This window comes from Nyctereutes procyonoides, unplaced genomic scaffold, assembly GCF_905146905.1.
Source record: "Nyctereutes procyonoides isolate TBG_1078 unplaced genomic scaffold, NYPRO_anot_genome, whole genome shotgun sequence".
Lineage (NCBI taxonomy): Eukaryota > Metazoa > Chordata > Mammalia > Carnivora > Canidae > Nyctereutes > Nyctereutes procyonoides.
Window position 1 is genome coordinate 12,343,922 of NW_026575051.1, and position 24,090 is coordinate 12,368,011.

At 49.4% G+C, this 24,090-nt stretch overlaps 1 long non-coding RNA gene across 1 annotated transcript; it reads left to right on the top strand.

Annotated features, from left to right (window-relative positions):
• The first annotated feature begins 516 nt into the window (after positions 1-516).
• LOC129512813 (uncharacterized) lies at positions 517-21,375 on the top strand. Its single transcript, XR_008665097.1, has 3 exons — positions 517-589; positions 14,133-14,298; positions 21,329-21,375. It is a non-coding gene; the product is annotated as an uncharacterized LOC129512813 (long non-coding RNA).
• Positions 21,376-24,090: the final 2,715 nt, after the last annotated feature.

Genomic DNA, 24,090 nt, shown 5'->3' on the forward strand with positions numbered 1-24,090 from the left:
GCGCCCACGTAAGTGCTAGAGGAATAAACGAACGAATGAGCAAATGAATGAACTGTGACAAGAAGTGACTTAGTTGGACCCCAGCACGAGGGGTCACAATGTGAGCGAGGCGTATAGAAGGGTCTCCAGGAAGGACAGGATCAGTAGAGTCAGGCCTAATGATAGATTGCTTTGGAAATATGTTAACCCTTTTAAAATATAATTATAGTAGCTAACATGATTGAGCTCTTACTATGTGCCAAGCACTGTGCAAAGTGCCTTATGTGATTGCATTAATCATCCCAACAACCCTGGGAGGTAAGTTCTAACTTTCATCCCCTTTTATAGGTGAGGAAATAGTGGCCCAGAGAGGTTAGGTAACTTGCCTAAGTGGGGATGGGAAGATTTGAACTCAGACAGTCTGGCACCAGCACCCAAGGGCACAGCCCCCACGCTCTGACAAACAACAGGAGTCCCCGTATTCCACCCTTGTAGAAAAGGCCAGCACCTGGAATGCTTTAGGGCACAAGCCCCAGCCCGGAGTCTCTGAAGTGCTCCTGGGAACCTTGGAAAAGCCGGGTCAGAGGAGAAGAGGAAGGAAAAAAGGGAGGTGAGTCTGGGGTCCGCGTGCCAGGCAGCATCGGTGTCCTGCCCCAGCACCTTCACCAGCTGCTCCCACTCACTCCCCAGAAATGAGCCTGGCCCATTCACACGTGTCCCTAATGCCAGGTTCCAAGAAAGCCACCTAAATACCTGGTATTTGAGATGTAAAGAGACCGGCTCCCTGTACTTAGCGCTTCGCTAACTTTTCCAATTATAGCGCCCTATTTTCCAAAGTCTAAAATGGACATATGTTATAACTGTCTTGGGCCTCAAGGTTTCAGAAACACCCTTAAGGCTCCTGAAATACAATCGTATATTTTAGACTAATTCCTAAAGGGCTGAGTGGGGTTATCTTTAACATCTGCCAGCAGACACACAGATCTGGCCTTTGTGTGCAAATGAGCCCGGGGCCTGGACACGGGGCAGCCTGAGGTGCACTAGCTCCAAGCCGGGCTGCGTGGGAAGGCGTGAAGAAGGCAGATCGCAGGCTCGGGTTGGGCTGAGAGGGAGACACAGGCCTGCCCTCAGGGGGCCCTGGTCTGAGGGGAAGCTCCCGGGCTGAAGGAGGAGGCAGGACTGTACTGAAACACAACAGAGGACCTCGGAGGGCCGTGGGATTCCACGGCTGGAGGCTGCCTGGGGCCCAGAGAGCCCGGACACAAGCACTTTCGGTAGAAGCGGGCGGTGGAGCTGAACTGTAATCGCTCCCTGGAGCCCCTGTGGCTTCGGGCCTGCCAACCGGGGGGCACTTTCTGGTCAATCCCAACCGTCGTTATTAAACATTTATTATGTAAGGGAGATGTGCTTTTCTGGTGGCAGCGTTTGGCCAGTGGACTTGGTGAGTAAATGGACTAGAACTAATCCTGTAGCTAAGTAGTGAGGGCCTCAGAAAAAAAAATGCCTCACTTGCCAGGGACGAGAGATTTAGAAAGTACCAGCCCTGGGACTGCCCCTTCTCCCCAGGCTGCCTAGCTTGGCAGCCAGGCCTCCAAATGGCTTTGTGAACACGCAGGGCAGAGATGACACTGGAGCTTGTTAGGATGTAAAGCCCAAATTGGGAGTTCGGAGAAGTCATATGCAGGGGGCGGAGTTCTGCTTGGCATCGGGAGAGCTGGGTTTGAGTCAGCTCAGCCCTTAATTTGTGGGATATCACCTCAGGAGTTGGGAGGGGCATCCCGCCTCTAGGAGAAGAGGAGGAAAAGGAGAGTCTCCACTCTGAGGGGAGACACAGCCCTGCTTCAGGGAGCCCCAGTCTGAGGGGAAACATAGCCCCGTCCTCAGGGAGCCCCAGTCTGAGGGGAGACACAGCCCAGAGACTTAAGAGAAAGAAGTATCAAATAAGCTGGGCCTTTGGGAAACAGGGTTCATCCTTCCCCATCCACTTCATTACTTGTACAGAGAAGGCCAAGGACTCCTCAGATAGCTATCTGGAGGCAGTCATTCTGCGTCTGGACAGAGACCAGAATGGGGTAGGGCCTCTACTACGGCCTGGAGCCTCTTGCTAGGCAGTGCCAGCGCCTTACCTCATGTGAATCTTGCAGGTCATGCCCAGAGTGGGTACCCACAGGGTCAGGAAAGTGTCCTTGCAGTACTAGCCAGGCCATTTTTTTCCTTCGTAGAAAGGAGCTTTACTGACCCTCTTAGTGGAGAAAGACCAGGAAAAGGGCTTATTTGGGTCTGGAAAAGTCTCCTTGTCAGACTGGGAGCTTTAGTCCTAGGCTAGAATGGAAACTGCACATGGTAAGGGTTTGGACCTAACTTGTACACTGTTTCACCCCCAGGGCCTAAGATCCAGCCTGGCCTAGCGTAGGTGCTCACTAAGAAATTGTTGAATTAATTAGAGCCTTTTCAAGACTAACTTAGAACTCATCTCCTGCGGAAAAATTTCCATGATAAAACTTGCCCAACTTTAGTGACAACTGCTCAAATTCACTTGCAAATATAAGTAATTGAGTTCCAACACTGTCCCTTTTGAAAGGGAAGACCATGAATTTAGACTATTGTTATTGCTGTGCAGCAAGCCCTACACTAGTTCCTTTAGGGACGTCCTATCACTTAATCCTTGAAGGAAGACCCTGGTTTACAGAGGAGACCAGAGGGATGCCTGAGTGGCTCAGGGATTGAGCGGTTGAGCGGTTGAGCGTCTGCCTTTGGCTCAGCGCGTGATCCTGGGGTCCTGGGATTGAGTCCTGCGTCGGGCTCCCTCCATGAAGCCTGCTTCTCCTTCTGCCTGTGTCTCTGCCTCTCTCTCTGGGTCTCTCATGAATAAATAAGGTCTTAAAAAAATACAAAGGAGACCAGGCTTGGGAAGGTTACATAGCACACCTGAATTTACACCTCCAGAAAATTGTAGTGCTGGAATCTGAAGCCAACCTGGCTCAACAACTCATCCCTGGACTTTTTTTTTTTTTTTTTTTTTTCCTGAATCCCATGGAATTCTTTTTTCCCAATTAGCTTTGTGATCCCAAAGGTAACGCTACAAAGACTTGTTCAGCTCCTGTGCGTGCCCCATGCTGGATAGGGCACCCAAGAATTCCCAGTCCCTGGAGCCTCCGGGACAAGGACAGCAGAGCACTGAGCCCAGCGGAAGCTCCTGTGACAGTTGACCCAGTCTCCCTGTGGCCCTGCCAGCCCTGACTTAGTGACACCTGCCACGCAGACCAACAACGGATTAGCCTCCAAAGTGGAGCACACGTGGGCCTTGTCAGAGCTTCTGGGAAAGTAACCGTCACTCCCGGCCCCTCTCCCCACACTGTTGGCGAACTCGGGGACACGGGGTGGAGGTGGGGGGGGGTGGCTCATTCCCCCACCTTGTTCTTTCATGAGAATCTTCCTGTGGCAGAGCTGAAGGGACTCGTCCCGCAGGCAGCCTGTGTGAACTCTGTGCTGAAACATTGTGATCTGTTTCACCTTACGGCGCATGTCTGTGAATGTCTCATCCCCCCATCATTATTCACTCCTGGTAGGCACCAGGCACTTGCCATAAATTCTTTCTAACCTCCATGAAAACTCTGCCATTATTACTGGCCTGAGCACAGGAGAGCTAAGGTTTGGAACTGGGAGAGGTCACATATCCTGCCCGAGGTCACTTAAACTTGTAAATGTCAGAATCAAGATTCAGATCCAGAGCCATCAGCTCCAAAGAAGTTCTCTAAACTTGCCTTTTCCAAAACTAGCTGTTTACCGACTTTTGCCCAGGAGCTTTTTACAAGCACCTTCCTTACAACAGTATCATGAAACAGGAAGGAGGCAGCTCTCTGTATGCATCAATATGGTGCTGTGTGTGCCTAGAGCATCTCCAGAGAGGGGGCAAATAGCTAGCCATTGGTGGCCCTGGGGAACAGTCCCCGGGAAGCAATATAGGAGGGTGACTTGATTGTCACTGAATCCTCTTCAGTACTGGTTGATTCTTCCTCTCTTCCTCCCTCCCTCCTTCCCCACCTGCCTTCTTCCCTCCTCTGTTCTTTTCACTTTTTAAAAAATATATGAAAATAATTTTGAAATCAAACAAAACTATAGATCCTGGGGCCCTCTTGCTGGGATTCATGTAAATTAGAGTCTCCAAGGGTTAGGTCTTCGGAAGCTGTATTTTATTTTGTTTTTTTTTTTTTGTTTTTTTTTTTTTTTAATTTTTTTTTTTATTTATTTATGATAGTCAGAGAGAGAGAGAGAGGCAGAGACACAGGCAGAGGGAGAAGCAGGCTCCATACACAGGGAGCCCGACATGGGATTCGATCCCGGGTCTCCAGGATCGTGCCCTGGGCCAAAGGCAGGCGCTAAACCGCTGCGCCACCCAGGGATCCCTTTATTTTGTTTTTTATTTTGAGTAGGCTTCACACCCAGCACGGAGCCCAACCCAGGGCTAGAACTCGAAACCCTGATAATAAGACCTGAGCTGAGATCAAGAGTCGGATGCAAGCCACGCAGGCGCCCTGGGAAACTAGATTTTAAAAAGCATCCCAGGCAGGCTCCGGAGCCCTCTGATCCCAGCCTCTTAGAGGCCAAGCCTTGCCTTGCCTGGCACATCTCCACTTCCCTTGATCTTGAACTTGGTGCTATCAGCTCTGTGTGGGACCAAAGGCTGCCTAAGACACCCTGGGTCCTCCCATCAGTGCCTCCCTCAGGACCTTCTCCAGCCAGACGTCACGAGCCCCAGACCTGCCGAGAAACCAGCCCCACCCGAGGACACAACCCCTCCTCGGGTGTCCTGTGTCTGCTAAAGCTCAGAGGTCACACCCGTTCTCACACCTCGACGCCACACACATGCCAGACCCCTCTGCCCCCGAGGTCAGCCAAGGCTGTGTTAGCAGGGCTCCCTCCTATACACAGTGGCGGCCTAACGTCACTATTCTGCTCCTTGGCTTTTTCCTTTTCAGTCTGTCTGGGAGAACTGGTAGCAGTTGTCAGCAGCGCACGGAGAGCAGCGCAGCATTGCCCTGCGTGGAGGTGTTGGCATTTGTCCAGGAGCCGTGTGAGTTCCTGGCTCCTAGGTTCAAAGCCCTGCTCTTCTGCGCTTAGCTGTGTGACCTGGGGCGAGCTCTAATCTCTGTGACATGAAGATGGGAAGAGCGGAGGCACGCAGGGCTGTCAGGTAGTGACTGGCACATAGCAAGTATGCAGTGAGTGTTCTCATGATCTCTCCTGCCTTTCGAGTCTCAGAGGGAAGACCAGTGGGGGCTAGTGAGCCATGTCTAGAAGCTCAGCATCCCATCCCCACTCCGCGTCTTTCTAGCTCTCTCAAAGTCTACTTTTCCTCATCTGTAAGACGGGGATGACTCCTGGCTCACAGGAAGGTCCACGATGGGGTGTGGCACCAAGCCAACACGCGACAAATATTTATGGAATGAACAATGGAATGGAAGTGGGGCCAAACCTGGGTGGCTCAGTGGTTGAGCATCTGCCTTCAGCTCAGGGAGTGATCCTGGGGTTCTGGGATCAAGTCCTACATCAGGCTCCCTGCATGGAGCCTGCTTCTCCCTCTGCCTCTGTCTCTGCCTCTCTCTTTCAGTGCGCCTCTCATGAATAAATAAATAAAATCTTAAAAAAAAAAAAAAAAAGCAGGGAAGTGGGACTGAAGCAAGGCTGGGGGACAGAGGCATACTGCATCCACCCCTGCCTCTACCGCTGATGAGGCTCGATGGACACACCCGGCAGGGGGCACAGGAGTTCTGGCTCTTTCTCCAGAGTGCCCAGAATCATAGCCTGAGAAAGCCCTAGACTACCCAGGCATTCATCAGGGGTGGGAAATGGGCCCACCACCCAGGCCAGGCATGCTCCGGTCAGCAGCATCAGCCCACCCCTCCTGCCGAGAAGTGGGACCTCAGGAAGCTGACTATAATTAGAAGCCATGTCATTCACATCCAAGAGAAAACATTGCCACAAGGGCTGGGAAGTCTTCTCGGCTGTGTGGTGGGTGAAGGCTCTGGGAGTTAAGAACGCCTGGACTTGGCCAAGAGGGGAACAGAACAGGTAAAGTGTGAGCTGCGTGCTTCTGGCCAAGCCTTGCTCACTGGCCTTGGAACACCAGACCTCCATGTCCCCAGAGTGCCTTGTTCCAGGGCCATCCAGCCCTTTGGGCACTCCAACCCCGCTAGGGATTTAACTGGCCTGTCTGCTTTGCTCTCCTGATTGAAGCAGGAGGAAGAACTGCTGCCTCTGGTCCTCCCTGAGCCTATTGCCCATGGGCTAGCTGTCCAGGACCAGAGATTGTTAGGTGCTCACTGTCAGGCAGTTACCCCATTTATGCCTTAGTTTAGTAGTTACTTATCCATCCAAGCTCCCTTTAATAAACTGAAAATCCCATGAGAGCCAAAAGGCAAGCTCTTATTCATTACCATTCCTAGGGATTAAGTGAGTAAAGCTCCAATGCAAAACTGTTATTAATATCCCCACAGGTCAAGGACAAAATAGTAGCTAGATTAATTGAGCACATGGCTTAGGCACCTGCTAAGCTCTACGGGTATTAACTCATCAATCCTCACGACAACTCTATTGAGATCAAAGCTGTACGATCTTCAGGGATAGAGAGGAAACTGAGGCACAGAGCAGTAGATTGACTTCTCTCACAAGATCATGCAACTAGGAGGTAACAGGATTCAAATTCCAGTGCTCTGGAGCCTGAGCCCACCTTCCAGCACAGCATGAACACTCTATGGGTGCTTATGGAGTAACTGGGAGACTGGTATGCAGATGAGCAGGTACACTGTGAGGAAGGGCCAAGGGGGCCAGGCCTGGGTTTCTGGACTGATTCAGGCTTGACCTCAGCGGCTTGGAATCCGAAGGCCTCTTGGCCCTGGCTCCTCCTCCCCTAACACTCACCTGGCCCTGCAAGGTGACCCAGAGAAGACTCCATGGCGAGGGTGCTAGGAGGGACGCCTGGCTCGATAATCCCCACCCCCGAGGGAATCTGGCCTCTCACTGCCATGTCCATCAGGGTACAGCGTGGCCTGGCTGCCAGCTGCGCCCAAGGTCCTGGGCCAAGGGTATCGTCTCTTTCCCCACCTGCTTCTTCATGTGTTCTAGAATATTTCATGGTTAAGAGCAGGCTGCCTGAGTTTCAATCCTCACTCTGTTACGTGGCCTTGGGCATGTTACCTAACAACCTCTCTGTGCCTCACTTCTTCCTCTTTGAAATGGAAATCAAAACAGATTATTGTAAGGTTGGGTGCGAGGATTAAATGAGTTAAAACATGTAAAAGCTTAGAACAGCGGCACATCTCAAACAGCACAGACGTTCTCGTGACTGTTATTGCATTTCTTCTTACCCGTGCGTTTAGACCGGTAGCTAAATAGGCAGCTGAGCAGGAGGGGAGGGGCCAGGAGGGCAGCCAGAGTAATAATGGTCCACAGTCAGCATCATGGGAAAACCAGAGAGGAGCTGCCAGGACATCCCCTTGCTCTTACAGAAAGTCATCCCCAGATGGGGCAGGGAGGGAGAGACAACACAACACCCCCCCACCCCCCACCAGAACCCTGGTCCTGGAGACTCCATGTCGTCTTGCCCTCTGCTGAGACGGATAGCCAACAGCACCCCGTCCGATACTTAGAGCTCAGTCACACCTGACCACAGGCACAGGTCTCTACTTGATGTATTTCAATGGATTTTTAAAAATCTCTATCAAAGTTTTATGTGAGTCACTAAAAGAGTCACTCGGCTCTGTAAGGTTCCATAAGGTACAAACAACAGTCTCCTTCGGCAGAGGCGACCACGTTCACTTGCTGCGACAGATTCTTCTGGTGCTTCTAGCCACACTCACAGGCACAACCTTCTCTCCCTCCCTCTCTATAATCCCCATGTCATTCTGGTTAGATGAGAATGGACGTGACCTTATAAAAGCATTAACATCCAGGGTTGAGCCATCTAGTAAACTGCGATTATTTTTCTTTGCATAACATTTTATTCTCCCTGGAATTGATGGTGGTCCTTTTGGTTGTTCACTTCATTTTCTGTGTACTTAGAATGTATTCGGGGCCTTCTCTCTTTAGAACAACATCTACTGAGCACTTCCTATGTGCCAGGCACTCTTTAAGTACTTTTCACGTATGAACTCACTTAGTCCTTATAATAATAGCCCTCAGAGGTGTATACTGTATGATCTTGTTTTACAGATAAGGAAATTGAGGTACAGGGAGGTTAAGTGACTTGCCCACAATCCCAGAGCAAGTAAATGGCAGAGCCAGGATTTGAACTCTGGCTCTTACCACTGCAGGGTCTGTGGGCACCTGGCACCCCCTGGCACCTGGGAACGCATCTACATGCCAATCTCCTCCAAGCCCTTCCTTGTCCTCCTGCTGTTTTCTATGTCAAAGGGCAGACTGTAAGCTGGGTGAGGGCAGGCCCTGTGTCCTGCTCCTTTGCAATCCTAGAAGCAGGGCCCACCCAGCTGATCTTCCTGCGCCTGCCAGGATGGTCCTGCCTGCAGCTGCCTACTTGTCATGTTCCTGCACCGTGGGCCTTACAGGTGGGAGACAGAGCAGGGAGCAGAGCTGGTGTGGTTACAGTTGGGTGGAGAGAGGCTCAAAAATACCAAGCCTGGATTTGGCTGCAAATCCAGGGCTGTTCCTAACACGCAAGGCTGCCTCCTATGGACACAGGCACATACACACCACATATATTACACATACAAATATGCAAACATATAGATACATTGTTCACATATACTATTACGCACGTACATTTCTACATGGGCATATAATATACACATATAGACAGACATGCTCACATTTCTTACATACATCCATACATAGAGGCGCACACACATCCACACATAATATGTAGGCATGCCAATTATACACAGATGCATTATATCCACAAGCATATGTTAACATGGAAACGTATTATACAAACACATACTTTATTTATAGACACAAACCCAGTACATCATATATTCACACATACATAGACTCACATAGCATATACACATATGGTACATAAAAAACACATAAATATGTAAAATATATGTGTATGTACACATAAACATAAAATCCTCGTTTGCATAACATACTAAAGCATAGTCATACCGACATGTGCACATGCTTTTCACACATTAAAACACACATTCATCTGCACAAAACATATACAAATAAACACACACAAAATATACATATGTAGACATAAGCACATGTGTACATCCACAGATGCAAAAACGTGTACAAACACACCCGTACTTACGTGCGCACACAAATATACAAGCACGCGTGCGTGCACACATACAGGTGTGTGCCCGTCTGGGTGGAATACTGTGGAGCGGTGGGAGAAGGCCCATGTGTCCCAGACCTCACAGCTGTCAGCTGACTTGGGGGGAGTGTGTTTCCCGACATCCCCCCTTGGGGTTGCGTCATAGTGTACCTCCCTTGGGCAGGGCCAGGGCCAGCCCTGTTGCATCAGTTTGGGGGTGGGGACTGGGGAGGATGCAGTCCCCAGTCCATGGGGGTTTGAGGGTCCCCCAGACCTCCTGCCTTGCTCTGGAGCCCCACTTAGTGTTAGCACTGGTCGAATTTTCAGGGAAGGCCTAAGAGGCTGTAAGATTATCCTCTTACAAATGAGAAAATGGAGCCTTGCCTGGAAGGGTTAAATTTTGTGAAAGCCAGTTTAGGGAGAGAGGTGATTTGAACTTGAGTCTGTCAGAACCTAAAACCACCACACTCTGCCCATTCACACCATAGAGTATAGGCTTTCTGCACCTGTGGCTATGCATACAGTAGGTGCTTTAGCGGTGCCCACGGAGCAGACAAGCTCCTTGATCTCAAGGGTAGCATCCCTCTAGGGCCTGGGTGTGGCAAGTGGTTGGGGGTGCTACAGGGAACCAGTCAGTCCCAGAATTCTGAGGGAATGTAGACCTTCTTTGGGTCCGGAGACCCTGCCTTCATCACCCCCAGCCCGGAGGTCCAGCCGCCCAGAGAGGCCCCCTTCCCCAGAGGCCCCTAGGCTTGCTCCCTTCCTCTTCCCCTTGGCTTCCTTCCCTAACCTGGTCTCCCCTCCACCACCAGCACTCCCAGACACATTCCTCTCCCTCAGACATTTATTTCAAGGGCTCGGCAATTTCTTTGCAGGATTTGATTTGCTGCTCAGGCATTTCCTCGAGTGGCCCCTCGGTGTTTACCCTCGTCCAGATGGCATCCAGATGCAAACATCCCTCCTTTCCCCCCAGCTCTGGCTTCTCAGCTGGGGGAAATTAATCCGAAGCCCACCTCATACCCACCGCCCCGCATCACTGGCTTTGTTTCTCGGCCCTGAGGTCAGGGCTCGGGCTAACACCTCTGCCTGCTTCTCTCTCCAGAGCCAAGGCTTCTGGCTGACCTGTTATCTGCCTCTTTTTCGGTCTTTGTTCAATTTAACAGGTACTTGCTCCGTGAGCCAAAGCAAATGTCAGCACGATAATGAGGGCGATATGATGCAGTTCTGGCTCGGGCAAGAAGGGGGGAAGAGCAGGGTGTGTGATTGTGTTCAGGGAGCAGGTGGCAAGTGCCCTGGACCTCCAGCGGGGGTCCTTAGAGATGAGCAAACCCAGTGAGGACACTGAGGGGCAGAGAGGGGAACGGGTGACAGCTGTGCTGACGATTATGGACCGATGTCCGTGGGCCATGATATAGAGGCCGGCCCGCGTAGTCCTGTGAGCGGGGCATGATTAATTTTATTTTATAGATCAAGAAACTGAGGCCCAGAATGGAGAAAAGAATTAACTAGAACAACCATCTCTGGAATAATTTCATTTGCCAGGTACTAACGGAGTGACCGAACAACTTAATCTTTGGGAAACTGAGAGCTGGACATAACTGTCCCCATTGTATAGATGAGGTCATTGAGGCTCAAAGAAGCTTAGTAACTCCTACAAGACCATGTGGCTACCTCAGTGGCAGAACTGGTCTCTACCCCAGACTTGCAGAGCCCATGGGGCCTCCTGGGTGGGCCTGCTGGCTTGGCAGCAGGGCAGAGCCTCAGGCACTATCTCCAGAGCCCTGTCCTTGCACAGCAACATTAACCCTGGTGGGTAAAGTCCCCAGGAGCCTGGGGGGACAGTGCCGGGGAGGCACTCCTGTGCCTGGGGGAGCCTGACTATTCCTCAGAGGCCAGGCACGAGGCCTCCCAACCTCTGTCTGGTGCTGGATTCTTGACCCAGTGATAGAGCCAGAGGAGGCCAATCCCCAAAGGGTTAACTCTCCGCTGCCCCAAGAGAGGAGGGCAAGGCCCTGCTGACTGCCATGCAAACCCTCCGCTTCCCCTTCAAAATTAATATTTACACACCCTCTGCCGTATGCAATGCTGCTGTGGATATCAAAGTGGCCAGGAGGGCTTCCCTGGTCCCAGGCCCCCTAAATCCTTTTTGGGTTCCAAGTGGGCCCACTGGCCTCCAGCCAGCCAGAAGGATGGGGCAGTTGTGCTGTGCTCAGATGGACTTTACTCTTTTTTCATTGTGCATAGTCAAGCTTCCTTGACAGAAAATGGGGCACTTGGCTCCGGTTCAAGGCTGCTGCACAGGCACTTCCTAGAACCACTGGGCATCAGCCCCCAGAGGTGTGAGGAGCAGGGAGCAGGGAGGCAGGGGGGCAGGGGGGCAGACTGTCGCCAGGCTGAGCCTCAGGCAGCTGTGAAGATGCCGATGAACAGGACCCACCTAGTAGTACGAGAGCTGGACACACAGGGTTAGGTAGGGACGGGGCTGGAACTTCTCACCTGCCTGCCTCTCCCAATACCTCCTCCAGGTGGCTTCCCAGCTTGCTGAGCTGTGAGTGCCCCCACTGGCTAGGCTGTCTCCTCTTCTCATGCCCCGCCAGCCCCTCACCAGTTATCATTCCTTCCTGATTTGAAGTGAACTTGGCTTTGGAGCAGATGGATGGCAACCCCGAGGAACCCAGGATCTCTGAGCTGGGCTCCTCCCCCAGAGGGTCAGAGAGCTGGGAGCTGGGCTGAGCTGGAAGCTCAGAGAGCTTCAGGGGAGACCCCAGGCTGAGTGGAGGGAGGATCACCCCACCCCTGCAGTTACCAGTTTGGACAGATTGGCCAGACCTGTGCCCTTGGGGTCCTCAGGTGCGTGCTTCCTGCTGGAAGTGTGTAGGTAAATGTCTGAGAGTCACAATGATGGTCAGAGGGAAAGGATATCGTCACCAGCTGCATGTTGGTGGCCAGGTAGCCTGAGAAGGGACACCGTGGACAGAATGCCAGGTCTTGCAGGTTAATGTTTGACTTGGAGCCACGTGTTTTTCCACTGGGTATTTTTATCCTTTGTGCCTGGTAGTGGGCAGACAAGCACCCTCCTCTGTGAGCAAAGGAGTGGAGGACAGTGCCGAGGTGGGGTGCCTTGGGCAACGCAGGGCTGCAGAGGCCAGAGGGGCTGGCTTGAGAGGGGGGACGGGAGTGGAAGTGGGGGAGGGGGACAGAAGGCGCCTGGAGCAAGGCGTCCCTCTATATCTTAGTCCACAGTGGGCCCAGCCTAGCCCCTGGCTCCTTTCCCTGCAAGGACAGGCAGAGGTAAGGGGAAGAAAAAGATCTAGCAAACACCAAAAGAGCTTCCAGGAGTTCACAGCTTTTCAGGAAAAAGAGTTACCTTCATTGGTAAGGAATCACCCTCAGATCCTGGACACCACAAGTTAGAGATCACTTCCTTCTGGAGACACCTTGGTCTTATTCAGATGGTGGGCATAAGTCAAAGCTGATTGGCCCCACCTCCCAAGACCATCAGATGGGGAACACAGCCCTGCTCCCAGGGAACCCCCAGTCTAAGGAGTAGAGGCTGTATCTTATGACAGAGCTTTGTTCCTTTATATCCAAGAACCTAAACCTGAATTCAAGACACCCACTGGGTCACACAGAGCTGGGCTTCCCAGGTGCTCACCATCTCTTGGTTTCCCTCCCTGGCAGTGGGGAGTCTGGCTTGAGCTGGCTTTAGGAGGCTGCTTAAAGCCCAGTGGCTAGACTCCTTCTCACCCCTGTTGGGAGGTGCAGGGGGAGGGAGGGAGGCCCCCAAAGGTGCTCAAGCTAGAGCCAGCTGATGCCACATACCAGGGCCGAGCAAAGCCAACTTCTTTCCTGTCCCTGCTGAGAGATCCAGGTGGGTTTTCAAATTATGCTTGAGTCTGGTGGGAAGTGGGTCCCCTACAAATCTGCCCACAAGCCAGCTCCCCAGCTCACCAAAGGTCTCCCTGCCCTGCTGCTCAGCAGCACGGACCTGAAGCAGGCCAGCACCCCAGCTCCCAGGGTGTTCCTCAGGATTCTCTACAGGGCTTGCAGGGGAAGGAGGAAGACTACAGGAAACCACTTATCTCTGGCTGGCCCCATGAGGGGCTTCCACCCAATCAAGATGGAATAGGAGGCCTGCTGGAAGAACAGAGATCTCCAGGAAGGGGTCCCAGTCTTCTCATTGTCCCCCATGGTTGCCTTGAAGTGGAGTGTAGGAGCAGGGCTGGGCAACAGAGATCTTCAGCCTGGCCCAGGGAGGAGGGCCCACTCCTTGGTCTGTGGCAGGGCCCCTAGGCTGTCTCCAGCTGAGATGATTACTCCTTCCACCTCTAGCCTGGATTCCTGTTGGTCTTCCCCATCCACTGAACCCTAAATCTCCAGCCAGCTCAGACTTGGCCACCTCTCTGTAGCCCAGTACATGCCAGGCACTGGGCTAGGGTCGTTCACCCAGGGGACTCCCTCAGTGAACGACCTGGGTGGTGAGTCTCTTTATCTCCATTTTACAGATGAGGAAACTGAATAGAAGCATCATTAAACAATTAGCCCAAGGTCACATAGCCAGTCAGTGGCATAGCTAGGATTTAAACTCCAGTCTGTCTGACTCCAAATCCAGCTAATTAAGAGATGATATCAGCCATGTATCCTGTGTATTTTAAAGCCTAGATTTCTCATCAGCTTGCTCTACCAGAGCCCTCTCCCGGAGGATTGAATATAACTGGCTCCCACTGCCCACTGTCTCATATTTCCCACATAAGAAAGTCCTTCCAGGAGTCTAATTTGGGTGCCCCCTGCTGTCTCTCACCCTGAAATCAGGGAAAGAGGAACAAAGATGGTCCCGGTCCCATGCCCTGTCTTTGAATATTGTGTTCCACAGGACTGTGGCATTCCTCTGTGGCTCTGAAGTGTGGCTTGCTCCTGGCTCCAGAAGCAGGCATCCCAGACATTGGGGAAGAAGGAGGAGATGTTCTCTCAGGCCACCTCCCAGAGGAGACGTGGACTGTGCCTGCAGACCCTTCCATTTCCTACCAAGTGTGGGACAGGTGAGGACTGAACCGAGGTGAAGTTGGGGACCGCGAACCCTTCAGAGGGTCCTTGGCTTCTGATGCTGATTAATTCTTTGGGGGAATTTGAGGCTATTCTTCTGGGGGCACCAAGAAGTCCCAGGATCCGGAAATCCCCATGTGGCCCTTGCACTCCTGCAGAGGAAGGAATTGAGAGGAAAGGACACAGGCTTGCACCCATTCCCTGAAATGGAAGAATTCAGTTCCTCATCGGGGTGAGAAGGATGGGGGAATTCCAAAGACCCCGCTCCAGGGCTCTGGCACGGGACCCAGATCTTCCATTTCTCCAAAGCTTCCCGGGAGAGCCTTCCTGACTTCTGGTCTCTTCTGACCGAGTTTGGCAGGTGGGCCAGATCGTGTCCACATTTGGCAATGGCATAGAGGGGATGCGGTTCAGCTTCTATGGCCCCCCTGCCTGGGAGATTGGGATGGAGAGAGCCCTTTGCCCCTGAGCCCACTTGAGCTGCTTTCCTCAGGCTGCCTTGCCCTCAGAACCCCGGGACCAGAGGGTGAGCCTGCCTCCTGTGGGCCACAACGCTCTCAAGAAGGGCAAGAAGCCCACCAGCCCTGTGGGGAGAGGACCGTTGAGGGGATTAAGTAAATTGGCACTTAACTAACAACATCACATTTCCAGAAGCAGTCCCCCCTTATCTGTGGGGGCTGCCTCCCAAGACCCCCAGTGGATGTCCGAAACTGCGGACAGCACTGAAGCTTCTATACACTATGTTTTTTCCTACACATACATGCCCACGATAAAGTTTAATTTATAAATTAGGCACAGTAATAGATTAACAACAATAACCAACAATAAAATAGAACAATTGTAACTGTGTACAGTTATAAAAAAAAGTTACATGAATGTGCTTGCTCTCTCTCTCAAAATATCCTATTGTACTGTACTTACCCTTCTTCTTGTGATGAGTGAGATGATAAAATGCCTACGTGATGAGATGAAGTGAGGGAATGGCAGAGGCATTGTGACTTAGCATTAGGCTGCTATTGACCCTCTGATCCCAAGTCCGAGGGAGGATCAGCTGCTTCTGGACCAAGATGGACCGTGAATAACTGAAACTGCAGAAAGTGAAACCGCAGATGAAGAAAAACTATTCTACTATAATATCCACACTTTGCAGATGAGGAAGCTGAGGCCCAGAGTGGCTGAGTAACTAGTTCAAAGTCTTAACAGCTAGGAAGTAGGATGGGAAGCCACATGGTCCACCCCTGAGCCTGTGCTCTCACCCTCTGCACCTAAAGTGCCTAATACAGTAGCCACTAAGTTCATGAGACTAGAGATCTTTCTTAACTTATGGGGTTTCAATCTTATAGGTCCATTGTAAATGTAAAATATCGTGAGTCAAAAATGCATTTAATACACCTAACCTGAATATCATAGCTTAGCTTAGCCTACCTTAAACATCAAGATACATTAGCCAAAAACTGGATGAAATAATTTAACACAAAGCCTATTTTATAATAAAGTGTTGAGTATCTCAGGTAATTTATTGAACACTGTACTGAAAGTGAGAAACGGAATGGTTGTATGGGGACAGAATCATTGTAATCATCGTAAGGGCTGTTTACCCTCGTGATAGCGTAGCTGACCGGGAGCTGTGGCTGCCACTGCCCAGCATCATGAGAGAATATTGTACTGCATATTGCTAGCCTGGGAAAAGATCCAAGTTTGAAATTCAAAGTACAATCTCTACTGAATGCGTAGTACTTTTGCACCATCATAAAGTCAAAAAATTGTAAGTTGAACTGTCATAAATCAGGAGCTTCTGCATTTAACTTTGCAATAAAATTCAGTACAGCTAAGCACTCAGTTCCTCAGCTGTACCAGCCACCTTTCAAGTGCTCAGTAGTCATATGAGGCTGATGGCTACCATATTGGACGGTGCAGCTACTAAACATTTCCACCACAGCAGAAAGCTCTTTTGGACAACAGTCGACAAGTTACGGCCTCTGAATAATCAAGAGGGAGCAATGGAAAATCATTCTTCAGTTGCTAGAATAAAATAATAATTAACAGCATGATAATAATGGCTATAATTTACTGAGAGCTTCCTACGTGCCAGGCACAGTGCCAAGTTTGTAATCTTTACCCAATCCCAGGCTCAGGAAGGTTACCCAGGGTCAGAGCAGTCAGGAAGTGAACGAATCCAGGTCTGGGTGATCCCAGGCTGGTCCTCCTCCTGCTCCACCCCCTGCTGTGCCCCCTTACACCCCGGGAGTTTACAGTCTCTGGGGAAAGAAGAAGGCAAATACATGTATTTCACAAGAACGGGGATTAAATAAATCAGTGCTTAATTAACAACATCACATTTCTGCAAGCTCACTGACCAGAGCATTGCACTAATGAGGTCAAGGTCTCAATTTTTGAGCCCTGTGCACATCACTTCCCTTCTTCACACAGAGAGAGGCTCATTCCCTGCCCTAATGGCTGCATCCAGCCCCCAGATACTGGGATCAGAAGGCTGGGATAATGTGGCTGCTTCAGCAGGACCCGCAGGCTACTATGAGGCCCAGCCCAGGGCAATTTGCTTCAGGCAGGGCGGAGCTGGAAAAGAGGGGTGTTAAGTACTGGCAGGTGCTTGTCTTCTGAACAATGGGATGGAAATGTCTCCCACTTTTAGAAAGGATGGGGTTGGCTGAAAGTAAGTTCTGGATGTGAATAAAAGATGCAGCAAAAGATCGAACAGAGCTTCTGAGACTTGCTTCCCATTAGGAAACACTTTGAGGGGGGATATATGATTTATATGATTTATAAGGACTTTTGAGGGCTTGAGGGTGGGGGATCTACCTTAGTATCCCATAAAGATTGTTCTGCTATTGGAAAATCTAGCTCCAATGACACGTCAACCCCTACGTGTCATCTGGAGAGATAAGACCCAGTGAATGGCAAGAGTAGACTGTTAAGCAGAGAGCTGGATCTCTAGACGGAGCAGAGATAATGAAGGTTCAGTGCCAACATGGGGCCAGGTGCATGGTAGGTCTCAGTACATATTACTCGTTTAAATGATCTCTCTCCGTTAAGCAACTTTTCTCCTTGGGGCCAGCAAACCTGCAGGTTTGGGGGACTCTGATTATGTAAGCATTATGCCAAAAGCATGACCCAATGACTGGCTGGGTAAGTCAGGATAGTTCATGCTGTGCCATGGTAACAGATGACCCCTGAAATCTCAGTGGATTCACACCACAAAGGTTTCTTTCTAGCTCACACAATTTAGCCCAGGCAGATTGGCAGGGGCTTTGCTCTACATAGTCTATTAGGAACCCCAGATGTTGGCTATACCAAATTGAGACACATGGCTTCCATGGTTGTGCCTGTAGGGATAGAGAAAGAGCAGGAGAGCTATGTACTGGCTCTCTGATGCTTTGGCCCAGAAGTGATGGACAGCATCTCCATTCACAGCCGATTGGCCAGGACTACCCTTATCATCGCATCTGAGAATGAGGGGGTCTAGTAAGTGATGGGGAGTGCTGGGATATGTGGTGAGTAATAGATGTCTCTGCCACTCCACCACTTCCCCTCGCAAAATCCCATTTTCCTCTCCTGTAAAAGAACCCTGAGGTGTCTTTTAGCTATGGGATTCCAGGTCTCCATGGAATGTTATTCCACAAACACTTCTTAGATGTCTCACCTAAATGCTGACAGTGCTCAGTTGAGTTGGACCCTCCTCTCTTAGAGGCAGATTAAAAAAAAAATCGAAAGTTGGGGTTACTGAGTGGCTCAATGGTTGAGCGTCTGCCTTTGGCTCAGGTTGTGATCCTGGGGTCCCAGTATCGAGTTGCACATCAGGCTCCCCGCAGAGAGCCTGCTTCTCCCTCTACCTATATCTCTGCCTCTCTCTGTGTGTCTCTCATGAATAAGTAAATAAAATCTTTTAAAAATAAATAAATCAATCAAAAGTTATTTGATGACTCAATCTAAAAATGGGCAAAATATCTGAATAGACAGCACACCAAAGAAGATATATATATATATATATGAAAAAATATATATGGGAAATAGATTTATGAAAAGGAGCTCACTGTCATTTGTCCTTAGGGAAATGTAAATTAAAACAATAACAAGAAGCCACAGCATACCTAATCAAATGGCTAAAATCCAAAAAAATACTTGGCAATATCAGTTGCTGGTGAGGATGGGGAGCAACAGAACTCTCATTCATCATTGATAGACATGCAAAGTGGTACAGCTGAAAAAAGTTTAGCAGCTTCTTATAAAACAAAAATACTCTTTAAAAGTTTTAAATTTTAGGGATCCCTGGGTGGCGCAGCGGTTTGGCGCCTGCCTTTGGCCCAGGGCGCGATCCTGGAGACCCAGGATCAAATCCCACATCGGGCTCCCGGTGCATGGAGCCTGCTTCTCCCTCTGCCTGTGTCTCTGCCTCTCTCTCTCTCTCTCTCTCTTTCTCTGTGACTATCATAAAAAAAAAAATTAAAAGTTTTAAATTTTAATGAAATTCAGTTAATTAACATAATAAAGTATTATTGGTTTCAGAGGTAGAGTTCAGTGATCCATCAGTTGCATATAACACCCAGTGCTCATTCCTTCCCATGCCCGCCTTAATGCCCATCACCCACTTAACCCATCCCCCACTCCCTCCCCTCCAATGACCTTCAGTTTGTTTCCTATGATTAAGAGTCTCTTATGGTTTGTCTCCCTCTCTGATCACATCTTGTTTTATTTTTCCCTCCCTTCCCTATGATCCTCTGTGTTGTTTCTTAAATTCCACATATGAGAGATCTCTGAATGACTTATTTCACTCAGCATAATATCCTCTAGTTGCATCCACGTTGTTGCAAATGGCAAGATTTCATTTTTTGATGGCTGAGTAGTATTCTATTGTGTGTGTATATATATATATGTAATACCATATATGATCCAATCATTGCACTTTTAGGTGTTTACTCAACTGATTTTACAACTTACATCCAATATGAAAACCAGCACATAAATATTTATACAAGCAATTTATTCAGAATTTACAAAAATATCATTGCCAAAGTAACCAAGATATCATTTAATGGGTGAATACATGAACCGTGGAATATTCACTAATTTTAACAGTATTTAGCAATTAAAAAAAAATGAGCTGTCAAGCCACACAGAGACATGGATGAATCTTAAATGAGTATTGCTGAATGAAAGAAGCCAGTACGAAAAAGTTATATACTGTATGATTCCATTATATGACACTCTGGAAAAGGCAAAACTATAGAGATGGTAAACTGATCAGGGTGGGGAGAGAGTTGAATTGATGAAGCTCAAGAAATATTTCAGGGTGGTTGGGCCATCTGTGTGACACCAAATTGGTGAATACATAACACAGTGATGGTCAAAACCCACATAACCTAACAGTATAAAGAGTGAGCCTCAATCTATGTGCATTAAAAAAAAAAGCACATAGGGGATTGGGAGGTCATGGGCCAGAATGTAGACTGTGGCAAAAGAATCACGATATTACAAAACTTCAAAACTTTAGAACACCTCACTGAAAGGAATGGAAGGAAAGATGCTAAGTTACTCTGGAAATGAATAGAGTCTGTAAGAGCAAAGACAGAGGAACAGCGCATAAGCACTGGACTCTCATTGATCAAGTTGTTTCCCATAGAAATATAGGTTAGCAATCTGAAATCGTATACATGTGTACTGGAGTCAAGCAATTAAGTAGATGAATAGCAGATGGTGGGAGCCAGGTTTCTCACTGCTGGAATGAAAGATTACAGACAAGTAAAGGGGAGAAGGCTAGAATGATCCATGTGGTAATCGAGTTGGGGCCATGTTTAGCTTCAGATAGATATAGATGGTTACATAAGAAATACTTATAGAGGGATCCCTGGGTGGTGCAGCGGTTTGGCGCCTGCCTTTGGCCCAGGGCGTGATCCTGGAGACCCGGGGTCGAGTCCCACGTCGGGCTCCTGGTGCATGGAGCCTGCTTCTCCCTCTGCCTGTGTCTCTGCCTCTCTCTCTCTCTCTGTGTGTGACTATCATAAAAAAATTAAAAATAAATAAATAAATAAAATTAAAAAAAAATACTTATAGAGGGATTCCTGGGTGGCTCAGCGGTTTAGCGCCCCCTTCAGCCCAGGGCGCCATCCTGGAGTCCTGGGATAGAGTCCCACGTCCGGTCCTGGCATGGCATGGAGCCTGCTTCTCCCTCCTCCTGTGTCTCTGCCTCTCTCTCTCTCTCTCTCTCTCTCTCTCTCTCATAAATAAATAAATAAATAAATAAATAAATAAATAAATAAATAAATAAATCTATCTTAAAAAAGAAGAAATACTTATAGAAATGTATGCATACATGGGTTAGTACCCACACATATATTTCCTTTCTCTGTCAGCTGGGTCTATTAGCAACTATACCCCAAGCACATCTAGGGCTTAGATCTTGGCTCTATACTCCAGGGCTCCTTGGAGTAAAGGCTGATTCTGGGACTGGGACAGGAAATACACAAGGCAAGCCAGTATCTTGTAGTGTCAGAAAGTAAGGAAGTGCTCAAAAAACCCCAAAGGAGTCAACTAAAAGGACTCCCAAGGGCCAAAGATGGAACAGTTTCAAATGAAATAAAGTAGTTTGGATTATAACCTGAAGGATAAAATAAATTTCCATGAGTCCATATTGATATAAATAAATGATTGAATAAGTAAATGGGAATGAAGAGACAAATCTCCTGTGCAGAACTGACTTCCAAATAGTGAGGTAGATGTTTCACTCTCAAGGAGGGAGATCATAGCTCCTCAGCTGTTCAGTGTAAGCTCTGCATAGTGGCTTCCTTCCAAAGAGATTAGTATGGAAAGGGTTGGGGTAGGGGGCAGGGGGCAGGGGAGTGGCAGTGGGCATGAGGAAAAGTGAAGAAAACTGACAAACAGCACCACAGCCAGACGATCAAGGTCAATATTCATGGTGATAAGTGATCTTCATAATTTGTACCTTCGATATGACATGAGGAAAGTTAACACTTTATCTCTCTGTATTCCTCCTTCATAAATACCTAACTCAAGCCTAGTCATGAGAAAAACACCAGACAAATCGTGATGGAGGACATTCTACAGAAATACCTGACCAGTACCCCTCAAAACCTGTCAAGGTCATCCAAAACAAGGAAATGAAGAATTGTCACAGCCAAGAGGAGGCTAAGGAGACGTGACGACTAGATTTAACACAGTGTCCTGGATGGGATCCTGGAAAAGAAAAAGGACATTAGTAAATCTGAAAAAAGTAGAGACTTCAGTTAACAATAAATAATGTATCAATTTGAGTTCATTAATTATAACAAATATACCAAACTCTGGAAGATGTCTATCATAGACATGGGTGTGGAGTGTAAGGGAACTCTGCATTGCCTTTGCAATTTTTCTGTAAATCTAAAACTGTCCTCAAGCAAAGAGTTTGTTATTTGAAATCAAGTTCAAAGAATAATTGGATTAAATTGGGTAAAAAAAAAAGTTTTGATTCTGATGTGATAAGTTTAATTGACTTTAAAAGTGCACGTGAGTGAATTAAACCACGGGAAGCCGGGCAAGAATGCTCTCGAGGCAGGGGATGCTTCAGGGTGGATTCACCACAGCTGAAGCCCCTGGAAAGAAGGGGCCCATGGCACTGGGATATGGCAGAGACTTGCTTTTTGGCCTCTTGCACTTGTTGATACAAATAAATGAAATGTGAATCAAAAAACAAGAACAAAAAGGTACTGAAGGAGCAGCATGATCAGGGCAACTGCTCTTTTCGGAGATCAACTGTTTGAATGATCACCTCACTCCCTTACTAAAACAAAACCCCACCTGAACCCTTTCTGATCCCACCTACTAGAGAACGCATTGCTCCTGGATCCATGGGGCGTGGGGTTGGGCGGGCAAGGTGGTGCCGTTGACAGAGCACAGCCATCGGACCCCATCCCACTCACCAGCTATGTCACCTGGGAGAGAAGAGCCAGCCTCTCGCAGCCTCGGGTTCCTCCTTGCTGTAACGGGCGGGAAATTCCCACCTGCCGCGGGGTAGTGGCAAATTGGAGTGCGCGTCTTCGAGCTAAGGAGGCAGAGGCCAGCGCTGGGAGTGGCAAAGACCTTCAGTGAATAGTGGTGACTACTAGCAGGAGAGATGGAGGATGAGCAGATTAACCCGGATGAACTGGATTGGGTTGTGTAGACGCTGGGAGAAAAGAAGGTCTCGTTGACCGGTGGGAAGGGTTGAGGGGGGCCCTCCAGGTACAGGAGCTGCAGGAGCGGGCACAGGAAGCCGATGCAGGGGCAGCCCCCAGAGCAGGGGAGGAGGGGGAGGCCTGGAGGGGCCAGGGAGGAGGCTGGGAGGTGGGCAGGGCCTCCACACCCTGGTAGTAAATCCCTCCAACGTTTGTCAGCCTCACTGACCTCTTTGGTGACCCTGGTAACTTTTAAACAAACAAACAACAACAAAAACAACCAAAAAGGAAGGAAGCCATGGCTCATCTGCTGAAAGGAAATGGACCCAGGCTAGAACCAGCACCAGAGCCAGATAAGGATGCCTGCTCTGAATGAATCTAAGGAACAACTGGGATATTTCCCCCGGGAAGGCCTGAAAGGCCACAGCCACCCTGAGGGCCTTTGCCCATTCCCTGAGTGAGTCTGCCTGAGGCCTTGAACCCTGAGGTGGTCCCGTCCACCCTCCGATTGGGCAGGGCTTCCCATTCTGAGGAACAGAACTGTGCCTCCACTCTTAGAGAGTGAGCAAGAGCAAAGGAGAGAGCTGAAGACGGAGCGGAGCTGCGTCTCTGCCTTCAGACCAGAGGCTGCTGCGGGCAGGCGGCCCGCTTCTTTCCCACACACCGGGGGCTCCTGGGGAGCAGAGCTGAACCTTCTTCCTCAGGATCGCTGAGGAAATCTACCCCAGCGCATTCTCGGGGTTGAGGGCTGAAGCTCCTGCTTACTTGAAAAAAGTGCCCACCACAAAATGGGCTAAAGGACAAGGGCTTAAACAAAACAAAGAGATTTTGTTGTTCTTTGACATGCCATAATTTCAAAATACAGTTTTTTCTGGGCTGGGAAAAGATGCCTCCCTTGGGCCATGCCAGGCCCTTGGTTGGGTGGCAGCGGGGAAAGTGCCAGGGATCTGGTTCCTGCCAAAATAAATCCTTCTCCCCAACCATCGTGGCCTGCAGAACTGAGGCTGGCCCACCCACCCCTGCATGGCAGGGTCTTCCTGGGGCCGCCAGGCCGAGGCCATGGTAAATAGTTTAACTGTGTTTATGTAGCAGTAATATGCGTGTTACCTTTCACAGCGACCGCATTCCAGAGGGCAATCGCGGGTGATTTACCTCGTCCCCCAGCGGCCGCCAGTCCCTGCAGTGGGTGGGTGGCCTCTGGGGCCCAGCTCAACTGTCCCAGGAGGGCTGTTTTTTTTTAAAAAAGCTGCTTCTACCTTGCCATGCCTTGCCATGTGTGTGTTCCCAATCTGGGGATTCCTAGCAGCCTCCCCAGGGTCTTCTATGGAGTCTGAGGGAACTGTCAGGGGCCGTCCCCTCCCCTATTCTCGCCTCTCAGGCCGGGGAAGCCAGTGTTTGGAACTTGCCCATCGCCTTCATAGAGATGAATGGATACAGGCCCCAACCCTGTTCTCAGCAGCCAATTCAGCAGCAGCCCCCAGCCCCCAGTACCAGCCCGGGTACTAATAACAGCTAATTTTTGTTGAGCCCTTACTAGGTAGGTACCAAACACCAATTTTCATACCTCATAGCTTATGAAGGAGGTGCTGTCATAAGCCCCTTTTACAGATGATAAAACTGAGGCAA